This window comes from Geotrypetes seraphini, chromosome 1 (assembly GCF_902459505.1).
Source record: "Geotrypetes seraphini chromosome 1, aGeoSer1.1, whole genome shotgun sequence".
NCBI classification, from domain to species: domain Eukaryota; kingdom Metazoa; phylum Chordata; class Amphibia; order Gymnophiona; family Dermophiidae; genus Geotrypetes; species Geotrypetes seraphini.
The window spans coordinates 545,300,364-545,315,777 of NC_047084.1; positions in this window are offsets into that span (position 1 = coordinate 545,300,364).

Sequence of the window (15,414 nt, forward strand, 5' to 3'; positions counted from 1 at the left end):
GATTATTGCAATTGTTATTTTTTATTGTGGCGTATATAATAGAATGTTTCCAAAATGCAGGCATGGTTGCTGTGACAGGACTTTTGTGAATTAGTTTGAGTATAAATGGGCCAAAAATTGAAAAGTATTGTTTCAGAATGAATGGAAGAATTATGTCACAGCTTGATCCTTTAGGATTTAGTGACTGCATAGGAGCTTTGGAACACCGTCCTCCAAACAGTAGAAGTTTTGGGATTTATTTTTAATATTTTTCCTAATTTTGAGGATTTTTTCTTGGAAGAAATTTGCTAAGTTTTGAGCTGTGGGGTTGGAGGCGTTAGTGTAGGTTTGTTTCTGTTTAAATTGTGTTAGCCTTTTAAGGATAGAAAATAGGTCTGCAAAATTTTTTGCTTTAGAGATACATTTCTTGAATTATTTTCTTTTTTCCGTATTTATAGATTGTTTATAGTATTTTGAATGTTCCTTAAATTTGTTAAGGTTAGGCAATGTAGGATTAGTTTTCCATTTAAATTCTAGGGAGTGTAACTGGCTTTTAAGAAGAAGTAAAGAGGAGTTAAACCAGGGATTCTTTTGTTTTTTCGAAGAAATAGTACGGGTAGTAAGTGGAGCTAATTTCTCAAGTAAGGAATGACAAGCATTGTCCCAGATCCTTAATTGTTTATCTGGATCTTCTGAATCAAAGGTGTCATTATCAAGTTGGAGTGAAAGAGGAGTTAGCTTTTCTTTTAAGTTATCGTAGTCTCTGGAAGAGATAATTAAAGGAGGAACTGAGTTAGAGGGCGTAGAAAGAAGACAATAGGTAAGTAGTGATCCAACCAAAGTACTTGAAAAGTTGGATTTATGAGGTATTGGAATAAAGATCATATCGAGTGTATAACACTTTGAATGGGTAGCATCAGAAATCAGTGGAAAAAAGTTAAGGTCATTTAGATGATTAAGGAAGTCTTGACTCATGGTAGCATTGTAATCAGTGAAATGAATATTAAAATCATCCAATATTATAGGAAATTGAGCTTGAGTGGCAAAATCAAATATTAAAGATTGAGCTTGGACAATGCTATTTTGATCAATAAGAGGTGGCATGTAGAGTAGGAGTAAAGAAAGAAACCTTATGATGGCTGCACGGGAACAGGTGTTTTGAACAAAAGTTATAAAGGTTAAAATTGATAAAACGTCCAGTGACAGCAAGTGCTACATGTACAAAGAAGTCAAAGGGACTGTGGACCACCTAGTAACTGGCTACAGAACGATCACCAGTCTAGGGTTACCAGACGTCCAGAAAAGCTCAGACATGTCCTCTTTTTAGAGGACTGTCCGGGCTCCCAGATGGACTTTCCAAAACCCAGTATTTGTCTGGGTTTTGGAAAGCCTCAATGAGCTCTGGACCTCTGAGCATGCGCGGATGACATCACACACATCCGCATGCTCCAAGCCCTACAGACGCAGCTGATGCTCATTGTGGAAGAAAAGAGGCTGTTTGGGGGCAGGGATGGGGGTGAAACGAGGTGGGGATGGAGGCTGAACTGGGCAGGGCTGGGGTAGAACAAGGCGAGGCTAATATAAAACAGGGCGGGGCTGGAGGCAGAACTGGGTAAGGTTAGGGTAGACTGGGGCGGTGCTGGAGGTGGAATGGGTGTAGTCATGTGTCCAGGGTTTTGTGGAAGAAAATATGGTAACCCTAACCCAGTCTGACTACAAGGGAAGACATAGCAAAGTGGCAGCTATGATAGTAGAATATCTGCTGAAAGTATAATTTGCATGTAACTGCAAATGGGTGAGACTACAAAATCAGAATAGTTGTAGAAAATGAACAAGCCAAAATTATCTAGAAGTTCAGACACATTTGACACATAGTAGACAAGATATCACTGTGGTTGAAAAGAAGCAGGAGTGAATCAGAGGTATGGTAATACCCAGAAACAGCTATGTTGAAGACAAACAGTTGGAAAAGATCACAAAATATCAAAAGCTGAGGATTAAAACTGAGTGACTGGGAAAAAAATGCCTTTGTGATTCCTGTAGTAATTGGCATCCTTGGAGTAAACTCAAAAGACCTGGAATTTCATCGAAACAAAAATACCATCTGTCAACTACTGTACAGAAGGCTGCACTGCATGGAACTGAGTATATCATGTACCAATATCTCTGAATATCCTAGGTTTCTGGGAAAGACTCAATATTTAGAGCACCAAACCCAGTCTAGAGCATCTAGCAGGATATGCAAAGCCACAATAGTAATCATCATTATAATGAAACATAATATAATTAAATAGAATTGTCTGCCTGTGTTTTCCTTTCCATGAAAGCCATGCTATAAATGCCAGGATGCAGTCATTGATGCTCTAGTCCTGGAGATTGGAGAATGATCTAATTTTGGTCTTGCAAACTCTCCGGAGCTGTGGCACATTAAACTCAGAGCCACGGCTGGAGGGTATCCAGAAGTGTGTGGATGTTGATGCGATGAGATCACGCACATATGTGACATCCTCATGTTGGCTTCTGCGTAATGCCCTGAGCTGCCAATTGGGGGTGAGGGGGTGATGAAAGAGGAGAGGCTTGTAGAGGAGGAGAGGTGCCGGCGAAGAGGAGAGGCATCGGCTGACTGTCTACAGGATGTGTCTCTCGCCATGAGTCAGCCGGTGCCTCTCCTCCTCGCTGGCATCTCATGGCACACTGGGAATCTCGTCGTGGCACACAGTTTGTGATACACTGTTTTAAGGTTTTACTTTAGTTTTATTGGTTGGTATTACTGAATGTGATCAAAAGTTTTTAAGCGCATATACCCTGTTAGGGTGCATAGATTGTGTCTTTATATGGTTTGGAGTAATTTTGTTTACCATCATAATGCCTTTACATTATTTGTAAGCCTTTTTAACACTACTTATGTAATATCTTTTTATTTGGTAGCTGTGCTGAGCCATAGCACAACACGTATAGAGTGCATGCTTTTAGTACTCTTCCTTGTGGTATGTATAGATTCAAACTTTAATACTTACAGCATGGTTTCCATTCCCTTTTACAAATTAATTGCATCACTCAGAATGCCCTTTTTATTTATTTTCATAAGTTATTTGAGCATACTAAGAATATACCAAATTCCCAAAATATACACATACACATGCACAGCAATTAGAACTGTAACGTCCACTTACGCTGACCTCAACACTGACACTACAATCAATAATGGTACTACTTTGTCAATTTGTTACATTCACAACTTTTCCCAACCTCTGTGATACTCATGACCTACCGCCATTATCACACTGATTGTAGCAAATGCAGAAATAGATGCACAGTGTATACCATGATTGTTGAAATTGCACTAATGGATGTATACCAAGAATAATATTCTTGATCCATTGATAACTATTGCAACTCGCTTCAAACTTCACTTAGGAGGATTTAGCAGGATATAAAACTGCAAATAATATAATGCCCATTTATTTATTGATCTTTTATATATTTACTTGTGTTTTTAGGGGAAAGGGACTTATATACCACCTTTTTGTAGTTTTACAACTACAGTACACTGAAATTGGTTTACGTACAGGTACTTCAAGCATTTTCTTTATCTGTCCTGTTGGGCTCACAATCTATTTAATGTACTTGGAGTAGTTAAGGATTAGGGCCCAAATTCTGTAACCAGTGCCTAAAGTTAGGCACCTATTTTGGAGGCGCTCAACTAGATAGGCGCCTATCAAGAAAGCGCGATTCTGTAACAAGGTGCCTCTAAAAATTTAGGTGGCCTTCAAAAAAATAGGCGCAATGCATGTTGGGCATGGGCGTGGCTACATGTTAGGCGCCTTGTTGCAGAATCATTGCTCTTAAGCGTGCTTATGCGCTCAGCTAGGCGCCTAAGTTTTAGGTGTGCCTAGAGCTAGCCTATTTCTTGGGCACCTCCAAAATAGGTTCTGCTCAGCGTGATTCATTAAACAGCACCCAATTTTACTTGAACCACGCAGAATAGTGCCTAATTAGGCGTCTAACTTTTGGGTGCTTCTTATAGAATTTGCCCTTAAGTGACTTGCCCAGGGTCACAAGGAGTAGTGTGGGGTTTGAACCCACAACCTCAGGGTGCTGAGGCTGTACCTCTAACCACTTCACCACACGCTCCTTCTCCTTATGCTTTATCAGTATGTATAATTAATAAAATTATTTTCATTGAAGTTTGCTATATTTGTTTGTTTTATAAGTATGTAACATATTAATACTTTTATCTATATCTATGTAATATGTTTTATATCCCTTTTAATGTTAGATTTATATGTTTTATTTTTTTGTGCTTTGTTCTTAGAAATTAACTCCTGATACAGCACAGTTTTGGGTAAAACATAGCCCACTGAGGTTCTTTTAAGGACTTTTTAATTGAATTGTTGGAATAAAGTGTATTTTTTTTTGTATCTTATTTAGAATTCAGTTTTTTCTGTTTGTATCTGCTTTGCTACATATTGGTGAAACCTCTTTTTGGATCTTTACATCTACTGGATTTTAGAAATTGCACATGCCCTCTCGAGGCTACAGTGATATCACAATTTTCAGTGACATAATTGTTATGGTGTGTCACAACATAAGAACATAAAAATTGCCGCTGCTGGGTCAGACCAGTGGTCCATCCTGCCCAGCATTCTGCTCACGTGGCAGCCCTCAGCTCAAAGACCAGTGCTCTAAATGAGTCCAGCCTCACCTGCGTACGTTCCAGTTTAGCAGAAACTTGTCCAACTTTGTCTTGAAACCCTGGAGGGTGTTTTCCCCTATAACAGATTCTGGAAGAGCGTTCCAGTTTTCTACCACTCTTTGGATGAAGAAGAATTTCCTTACATTTGTACGGAATCTATCCCCTTTCAACTTTAGAGAATGCCCTCTCGTTCTCCCTATCTTGGTGAGGGCTAACAGTCTGTCTTTACTAAGTCTATTCCCTTCAGTATTTTGAACATTTTGATCGTCCCCTTTCAGTCTCCTCTTTTCAAGGGGGAATAGGCCCAGTTTCTCCAATCTCTCACTGTATGGCAACTCCTCCAGCCCCTTAACCATTTTAGTCACTCTTCTCTGGACCCTCAAATTGTGAATTACATTAGACCAAAAGCATAAAAAGAAAATATCTTATTTATGTGGGCAGTAATACTGCTAAATGTTATTCAATATAATTTGCTAATTCCCTCTTAAGATTTTATATTACATTACATTAGAGATTTCTATTCCGCCAATGTCTTGCGGTTCAAGGCAGATTACAAAAGAATTACAAAAAGGTATTACATAAAGAAGATATCTCATAATTTCTAGAGGAGATAAAGAGTAGATGAGGTTGCTTTGGGGAATCGGGAAGGTATTGGGGAATGGTATTGGGAAATGGGTAGGAGCTAGTGGTAAATCGTTTGCAGGAATTTCTTGAAGAGTAGAGTCTATTTCTTTTCTGAATGTTTTATAGTCTGGAGTCATAATTAGTAGATTAGAGATGTGGTTGTTGAGTTTTGCTGCTTGTGTGGCTAGGAGGCCATCATATAGTTTTTTTCCGTTTGACTTCTTTGATAGGAGGTTATGTGAATGGAGTGTGGGTTTTCCTGTGTCTAGTTGATGTAGTTTGGATGAGACAGTTGTTTAGGTAGGTTGGACTGTCGCTGTTTATGGTTTTATATAGTAGTCAGTAGAATTTGGATAGTATTCTTGCCAGAATTGGAAGCCAGTGTGAGTTGAGGTGTGCCTCTGTGATGTGGTCATGTTTCTTCAATGAACAGATAAGTCTCAGTGCTGTGTTTTGGATTGTTTGTAGTTGTTTTATCATTGTTTCTGGGCAGGGGAGGTAGAGAATGTTGCAATAATCCAAAAAACCTAGGACTAGGGAAGAAATTGCACATTATTATTTGGATAAGGGATTTATAATTGGTTATTATTATATAATAAAATTAAAATGATCCCAGTCAAACTCAACTTAAGTAAAACTAAAAAAAACAACATAATGTGGATCAAATTGGCATAAGCAAATTCAACAAATTTGCTATTTTTTGCATTTCTAAAACCATACAATAAATAATATTTCCCTTTCTATAAATATTTGACTACCAAAATTCTTCATCAATGCTTTCAGCACAATACTTCAATTGAACTTATCTCCAACCTACAACCTGCAACGGGCGACCTCAAAACATTTTGAAAAGAAATCAAAACCTTGCTTTTCAAAAAATTTATCCAGATATCTTAACTGCCCCTTCCCCCTCCTCCCAAGTAAATTTCCCTCCCAAAGCCTCCACTTAGGTATTCTCTTCCTCCTCAAAACACCAACCAAGAATACAGATCCCTGAAATGTAATGTAATCTTATTTGTAACCTAACTGTAACCTATTTGTTATATTACCTAGAAATGTACAGTCATCTTACTATCCAATTGCAAGTTATATTACCTAGAAATGTACAGTCATCTTACCATCCAATTGCAAATTCTTCCGGAATTTATCCAGCTTTCTCACCTCTTTTGAAACAACAAAAAAAAAACTATTGTAACTTCATTGGAAATGTCCAGTCAGCTCTTTTGTAATCCGCCTTGAACTGAAAGGTATAGGCGGAATAGAAGTCACTAATATAATTTAATTTAATTCTTATATACCGCTAATAACCGTGAGGTTTCTAAGCGGTTTACAAAAATGATGAATTACAAAGATATAATAGATAAAAATAAATAAGATAGGCACTTGAAAATTTCCCTAACTGTCCCAAAGGCTCACAATCTAACTAAAGTAACCGAAGAAATAATTTATGAAAAATAAATAAAAAATATAAAGACAGAGGTAAAGATAGAGATAAATATGAATATTCCAACAAGTAATATATAAATAACTATTTTACATCTTACAATTGAAAATATTCTAACATCAGCGAATATCAGGATACAATTATGAAGAGGGAATTTTTAGCAGACAAGGAATGTGGATACCTAGTGTGAGGAAGAAATTCAGGATAAGGTGTTGAAGTTATGTTGGTGGGAGAGTGTCTGGCTAGGACAAGAAATTCTTAAACAAAGTGGTCTTTAGTTCTTTCCGGAAGATGCTGTAGGTCAACCTAGCGGTATCGATGAGATAGCCTAGCCATGATTGCTGTCTACCAGCTTGAAACTTGAAAGTTCTGTCCAGGAAGGTTCGATATCTGCAGCCAACGATTTTCGGGTATGCAAACAGGTTGTTGTTTCTGGTAGATCTAATGGGGGAATAGAATTCAAAATGAGGTAGGAGGTAATTAGGGGCCATTCCCCAGATTAATTTATAGAAAAGCAGGAGAACTTGAATAGAATTCTTGTAATAAATTAATGTAATATAATATTTATATATTAGGGCTGCATTTCAATTAAAAGTTTTTAATCACATAATTAAAGAAAGAGGCATAACTAGTAGTCCATATTTGTAGAGGACATGGGGTACACTTGGGGAGGGAGGGCATGTATTTCACTCTCCCTCCCTCCCTACCATCTTAGATATCATACCTTTGCTGTTAAGAATGCCAAATCTCCACCAGCTGACAGAATCTACTGCCTGAGTCACTTCTTTCTTTCTCTTGCTGCTTCAAGAGTAAGGAAGTTGGCAGTGTACCTTCAGCTGCCAATACCAGCACTCCCCATGCACACTCAGTTCAAGTGCAAATTGAACATGCTCAGTGAGTGCTGGAATCTGCAGCTGGAAGTATGCCACTACTTCCTTGCTCCTGAGGAAGCATGAGGAGAAAGGGGCAGCTTGGGTAGTGGACTTCTTTGTTTGGTTGATCTTTAGCATCTCTTACATCCCTAAAACTCCCTCCATGGCTATGTCACTGATTAAAGGATCAATATCTCCCTTTCTCCCACCCCAGGTCCAATTCTCCCTTTATTCCCTCCCTCCCATTATCCAGCATCTCTGTCCCTCTCTCCTCTTCTTCAGTTCATTATTTCAATCTCTATCTCAATTCCCTCTCTCCCATATCCCCAGAGTCTAATACCTCATTCACTTTCTTCCTTCTTTCCTTCCTAATACCCCTACACCCACAGATCTATTACATCTCTCCCTGCTTCTATGCTTTCCATCCCCTTCCATTGCTTCTATTTCTTCCCTCTGATTCCATTTCCCCTTCTCTTTTTCCCTCCTCTTCTTCCTTATACCCCTCCCTCTCTCACTCAGTTCAGAATTTCAGTACACATCCCCCTTCTTATTCGCAAATTCCGTATCTACGGATTCGGTTAGTCGTGATTTTTGACCAAAAAATACATTTTAATTTTTTGGGTTTAGCGGTGGTGGTCTATCAGGTTTTCAGGCAGGAGTGATCTTCCCATGCTCCTACTCCGTGCAGATCGCTCACAGGAAATGGCTCGAGAGACTAAGGGAGCTCAAGGCAGCCATTTCCTGTGAGCGATCTGCACGGGCAAGAACGTTGGAAGATCGCTCCTCCATGAAAACCCGCTAGACCACCATGTAAGGCTTAAGGGGGGGCTTACAAGGCTAAAAATAGCCGTGGGAAGCCGGGGATAAGGGCAGAACCGGCCCAAATATTATTTGCAGTTTTTCTATATTTGCAGGCCAGCTCTGCCCCTAAGCCCCGTAAATATGGAGGAGGAAGTGTATTTATCTCTTTCCCCCTCTCTTCTATTCCCCCACGCATGATCTGGCATCTCTTCTTCCCCTCCCATGCTTCATCAGAGCTCTCTCAATTCCTTCCTCCCTCTCTCTCTCCTCAGATGTAGCTTAAAATCAGGTCTTCTCATAGTCCCTGGTTCCAATATCATGCTCTTTTTTCTTCCCTGACCCCCCACCCCCAAGTCCATCATCTTGCTCTCTCTGCTCCCCAGTCCACTCTGTATCTTTCAAGTTATTTAGGAAGCAGTGACAGCACAGCAACATCTATATGTTATTTGCTGCCTGTTCCCAGAGGCTCTCTCTGACCTATCCTGCCTCTGAGGAAACAGGAAATTGCATTAGAGGGAAGCAGTATGGTGAGAGGTGCTGCACTCCCATTGCTCTCTAATGAGCTTGAGTGCTGCTTATATCCTCAAGATAAGGATCATAGAACTTGCTACATTTTTGGATTCTGCCAAGGTATTTGTGACCTGCATTAGCCACTCTAAGCAGAGGGGGATTCATTAAAGGGTGTTAAGCATGTTAGTGCACTCTAATCACTAAAGACACCCATTATATTCATATGGGTGTTTTTAGCGGTTAACGTGCACTAACACACTTAACTCTCTTTCATGAATATCACCCTTAGAAACAGGGTACTGGGCTAGATGGACCTTTGGTTTGGCCTACTAGGCCAACACATATATTTATATGTTTTTATAAAGTAGACATATATGGTCAGTTATTGCCTTTTGGGGGGAAGGGCATGCATGTATAGTAGTTGTGGCTGATCCCTTCAATGAAATCCAGAAGCATCCATAGACATCTAAATTAGCAAGCCAGGCATTTATCAATATTCTGAAAGTAAATTTCTGTGTATAACCTATATCTGAATCATTATTCCGAAAGCATCTGAAAATTTGTCTATTCTCAAAAATCACTAATTCTTATTATGTTTTTCCTTCCTTATTTTAAAGTTCCTGTAAACCGTGCTGAGCTCTATCTTTATGGAGAGGATGTGGTATATAAACTTAAGGTTTAGTTTAGTTTAATTTAATAATGCTGCAGAACACATGTATGCAACTTGGTTTCAAACCTGTTAGAAAATATGGAGAGAACATTTCCAGGTATCAGTAATAACTGTACTGGTAGTCATCTGTCCTGGTCTCAGTGAATAGTAATTCAGATCAGAAGAATTACAGACACATGTTTGTCTTATCAAGAAAGCCTAGCAAATAGAGAATTCATGATATCCACTTACTAATCATTACCAGCTAAGAATCAGGTCAAGACAAAGAGTGCTGGTAGAACAATGTAGAGATGTCTTTATTGCAAGAAGTTATATTATACTTGACCGCTGGATAAATAGAAGATTTTAATTAGCTACACTGCCAATTCCTGACCTTCATATGAAGAAGTCACCCAAAATCAATTGAAAAAAGAGGAGATTCAGTTAGGAGCATAAAATATTTAAATTAAAATTGACTTTGCCTTTTTAATGTTTATAATCCATTAATGCTTCCCAACCTACCAAGAATGATAGCTTACTATAACACCGAGCAATGAGATAGTGAAAAATTTAATAATGGTGTGTTACAATGTGGGATAGCGTAGGTCTTCACTTAAAAAAAAATATTTCATTGTTTTAAAATGCCTCTTTTAAAAAGCCGCAGTAGCACTTCTTCTACTGCAAATGCACCGAAGGAACTGAATGGGCTTTGGTGCATTTGCTGTGAGAGAAGCACTACCACGACTTAGTACGAAGCCAGAGGCGTTAAAGGGTTTTCCCTTTTGTATGTATCAGGAAAAAGTTTTGTTCATCCGATTTCATATTTCTAAGAGAATGACTCATATAGACCAGTTTACATATTTCATTACTTGTTAAACATGCTCAATATGCCACAATTTGCATCACTACCAATAATTTGTTTTTCAAACTAGATACTGTGGCAATTTGGACCAAAATGACTTGTTTAGTAAGGTTTTCCAAGTTCAAGCTTGTTGGTTCAGGTATTCAAATTACTGGTTATGCTCCAGTTTCTCTTCCCCCTCCCCCCCCTCGAAAACAATTAACTTGCATAAACACGATAGGATTCGTTCACTCAGTATGAGAACAGAAAACAGGCTTTGATGAAAAGCTATTTTTGGAGTACTGGATAAATAAGAAGAATATAATTCAGATCCTAAACAGAGGCAGTGTGGCAGGCTGAACAGCTGTGTTCCGGCCTTTAATGAGTTCATAGTGAGACATTTGGAAACAGGTCAGCTGTGAGGCGCAGAATATATTAATAGCATCATAACAACATGCATGTCTTACCAAATTTTCAGACCTGCAAAGTTGGAGAAACCACACCAAAAATGGATAAGATGTCAGCAAGAACTAAGGTCTAGAAATCAATATGACTGCCCACATGTTAATCTGAGCTTCCATTATTTTTCTATGTTTCAACATGTCCCGCTATTCTATAATGGGGAAAAATTGTAGCATCATGACAACTGTGAAGTACAGTAGTACAAATTATGTGTCTCATCAATTTTATTAGGACAATATAAAGAAATGTGAAAACAATGTGGGATAATGAATTAATGAAGAGCATCATAGAATTGAAAGATCAGATTGAGGCATAGTCAATATAAGCAATGGTTTGCGATACCAGATTTTCATATATGATGCAACACTGCCTTCATAACATAACATAACAATGTATTTCTAAGCGGTTTACAAAATAGAATTTAAAAAACTGCACACATACAGTTGAATGTAATACTTTAATTTCCTAAGAATCTTGTAAACAAATATGTATTCAATTGTCTCCTAAAATGCTGATATGAGCAAGAGGTCGATATTGGAGAATTCAGATCTTTATCCCATATTGCAGCTTGACACGACAGATTATTGTCAGAGACATTGAAGCTCATAATCAAACCTTTGAAACATCCAAAAACCAGCCCAAGTCGGCACTTGGATTCCTAATAGCAGGGACGACCAAGTGCCAATAATCCAAATCAACTTTCTGGACATTCAGCAGCACTTCTAAGCTGTTGTGCATCCAGAGCTCAAAGAGGCGTGTTGGGAGGTGTGTTATGGGTCGACATCAGCGGGCTTAAACCTGGATGTCCTGAAGCAATAATCAGAGCTTTCTCAGGATGTCCTAGGCAGAACTTACATGCCGGGACTTAGACAAATATAAAACAGGTCTAAGTGCCCCAAAAGTGGCCAAACTGACAAGGTGACCACTGAAGAGTTTATGGCATGACACCCCCCTTACTCCCCTAGTGGACACAACCCCCTCCCACCACCCAAAGAGGGGAACAAACCAAGCTTCCCATCAGCAGATCACAGGAGAATCCCGATAAGCTGAGCTGGTTTTGGAGAGTCCGGCAGGCTCAGCTGATGGGGAATTCTGCTGCCAGGATCAGCTGCACTGGCAGGAAGATCTGATTCCTTCTCTCCCTACCTCTCTCACACTTACCAATCCCCTAGCCCCCTACACATAGACCCCTGCCCTACACCTCTCCCCAAACATCCCCAATAACCTCTGACACCCCTCTATAACTTTCCTCAGAACTCACCGATCCTTCAGCCCTCTACACAGTGACCCTTCGCCTTACACTCCTCCCTCAACATCCCCGACAATCCTCTGTACCTTTCCTCAGAACAATCAGCAGGAGGGTGGCCCACTCATTCATACCACCATGCCCCATCTAACCGCAAAATCAATTGCAAAACTGCGGCACCCCTGAACCCTAGCACCAAACTGCAGCACTCCATACCTCTAGCACTAAACTATGGCACCCCCCCAAATGCCTGGCACCCCACCCCAGCACCTATAAACCCCTGTCACCCCACCCCAGTACCCCCTCTACAGCCCCATATCTTTGAGAGGGTGCCAGGGTTAGGTGTCAGAGGTTTGGGGGTACCAAGGTAGGGTGTCAGGCATTTGGGGGTGCCATGGTTTAGTGCTAGAGATTCAGGGGTACCACAGTTTGGGCGAGGTGGAGGGGTTTGATGAGGCCCAATGGCAGGAATAAGTGGGCCACCCTCCTGCTGATTGTTCTGAGGAAAGATACAGGGGGTTGTCGGGGATGTTGAGGGAGGAGTGTAAGACGAAGGGTCACTGTGTAGAGGGCTTAATGATCAGTGAGTGTGAGTGAGGGAGGAAGAAAGGAACTGGATTTCCCTGCCAGTTCAACTGATCCTGGCAGGGGAATCCCCCATCAGTTAAGCTGGCAGAACTCCCCGAAACTGGCTCAACTGATCAGGATTCCCCTGCTGCAATCAGACAAGATAGTTGGATACGTCCGCAAAACTTGCTTTTGTATGTTTTTCATGTGGACATTTTTATTTTTGAAAATGGCCATAAAAGATAGATGTCCTAAGGACCAAAATATCTTCACAGGTCATTTTCAAAAATAAAAGACAGACGTCTGGCTGTTTTGAAAATGGACATTTTCTTACTGGATCTCTGGATGTTTTTCCCCAAAAACATTCAAATTAGACTTAGACATCATATCAAAAATGCTACTCATTGTTTTTTAAAATAAAATAATGTATTCCATTATCTAATTTTCTAAAGATTTTTACCTTTTTAACCTTCAAACTGAACTTAATATAGAAATAATAATAATAAAAAAAATAAAACATCTCTGGAAAACATCTCTAACAGCAGAAATGTTCTCTCTCTCAAGCTAGTTGTTATTTTCAGCTTTGAGATTGTCTAAAAGCTATGAATCATGTCTGGAAAAAAAAATGAACATGACGCAAGTCAGCTAAAAAACAAGGTAAACAGTCTGTTGTACTCAGTTTTATCTCGCACGTGTATCCTTTGTAGATCAGTGTATGTCACATTGGAAACAGCACAAACCAGATATATTAACAATTTAATTTTAGTCCTTTCATGTGATCGTTCATTTACTGCTACATTTTCAAAGCTGTGTGCAATAAATAAATACATTTTTAAATCAAATAACATCAAAGCAGTAGAGCAATACATACAATTAATAATAAAAAATAATTGGCAAAATGTATTTTGTTAACAATATTTCTAAATATGGTATGGCACAAGTATTGATCTTTGGAGTTCAAAAGGTAGAAACGTGTTTTTTTAAAAAATTCTTTATTAATTTTTATTACTAACAAAAAAAGCAACACAATATTCACATCAGTAATAATAAATAAGCACTTAAATACAATCAGCATTAGTACAACAATATATGCCTTCCCCCCACAATTACCTTAAAGATCTTTCCTTTTGGTGGGCGAACTTATGTTTAAGCTACAGGTATGAAAAGATGAATGCCAATATTTTAGGACATTCTAAATATTTAACTTAGTTTGGGGTCCATTAACATCTTTTGTACAATTGTTATAGTTCGTTTAGCCTTCTTTTACTGATGTAATACAGACACATCCGGGGGTTGGAGAGGGGGGAAAGTATCTTTAGGTAGAAATGTTTTAAAACAGCAAAATGTATTTCTTTTATCATTACAACAAATCACAACCAACAGGTTTCATTAGTCTATATTTATTGTTCTTTCTTACTCTTCTTCCTTCTTTATCATCTACAACAGATCGGCTCTCAAGGGGGTTGATGCAGAAAGCTTCTTATTAGGGCCAGCTCAGCATATGGCTTCTATCATAAAATTAGAAACCAAAACAATACAACAGCATGCTGTAAGCAATGAGCATGCAAATTATTGGTGCATTGCAATTGTAGCAGCAATAAGCAGTGATTGGCTTAGGCACTGACAGAAAGATGCATATTTAAAGACCCTGCTCAGTACATCCCAAGATTCACTGGACAGGGTCAATTGCCACCATTTTCAAAGATGGCAGCAGACTAAAGTGTGTAGACATCACTCAATCCTCATTCTGGGATATGGGGGTCTTAGGGGAGAGATGAGGGAGTGGGGAATATTACTAAACTCTAGGGGGAATATTACTAAACTCAGAATTTTTTTAAATTTAATATTTTCAATTTTACAAGTACAATCATGCACTTAAGGACTCTAGGGATATATATATATATATATTTTAATGTCTATGTTAGAGGGATCAGTCAAGTGGAGGGGATAAGTGGCACTAGATACCAGGAAGCTAATAGTCAATACTGTTTAGGTAGACAGGAATGGTTCCTGGCCAGCTATATAGCACATAGCCATCTATCCGGTGATTTTCAGTAGGGGATAAGTGGCTATCTCCTGCTGAATATCTGGCTCAGCGGATTGGCCAGTGACCGACTATGTTGCAAGTCATATCCGGTCCCCGCCAGAATTCAGCAGCTTGCCAGCTAAGTTCAACGGCCAGATAGAGATGCCTAAAAGGATGGGATTTCTTGGGCCATTAAGATATAGCCAGCGAGCCACTGAATAATAATCTAGCCAGCTATGTCTCTGCTGGTCAAAAATCGACTGGAAATTCAAAGCTGGTCACTGCATATGGCACCAGCATTGAATTTCCAGTATCACCGCTGAAAAATCCTTGATAGAAAATATGCAGTTTGTTTTAAGAACCTGACAGACTTTTCTTGAAAAAGTAATGGCATGACAGTTCATTTTAGACTTAATTGGACTTTCTCCTTTTCTCTTTGAAGATTCTGAATACAAGGGAATAAAGTTTAAATTAACTCTTCCTATAAGGAGCTACATTTGGTGTCGTCTCATGCAGTTCCCCTTTCCAAAATGTACTAGTTTTGGTCCCGGAACTTGGAGGCTGAGTGAATGGCTGGCTGAAGACTGAGCTCCCTCCTCTGAGCATCTAATACAAGAGTTTAATATATAATAAATAATAATTTTTGCCTTGTTTGGGAGAAAATTTCAAAGATGACATCCACAAAACAGAAGATACA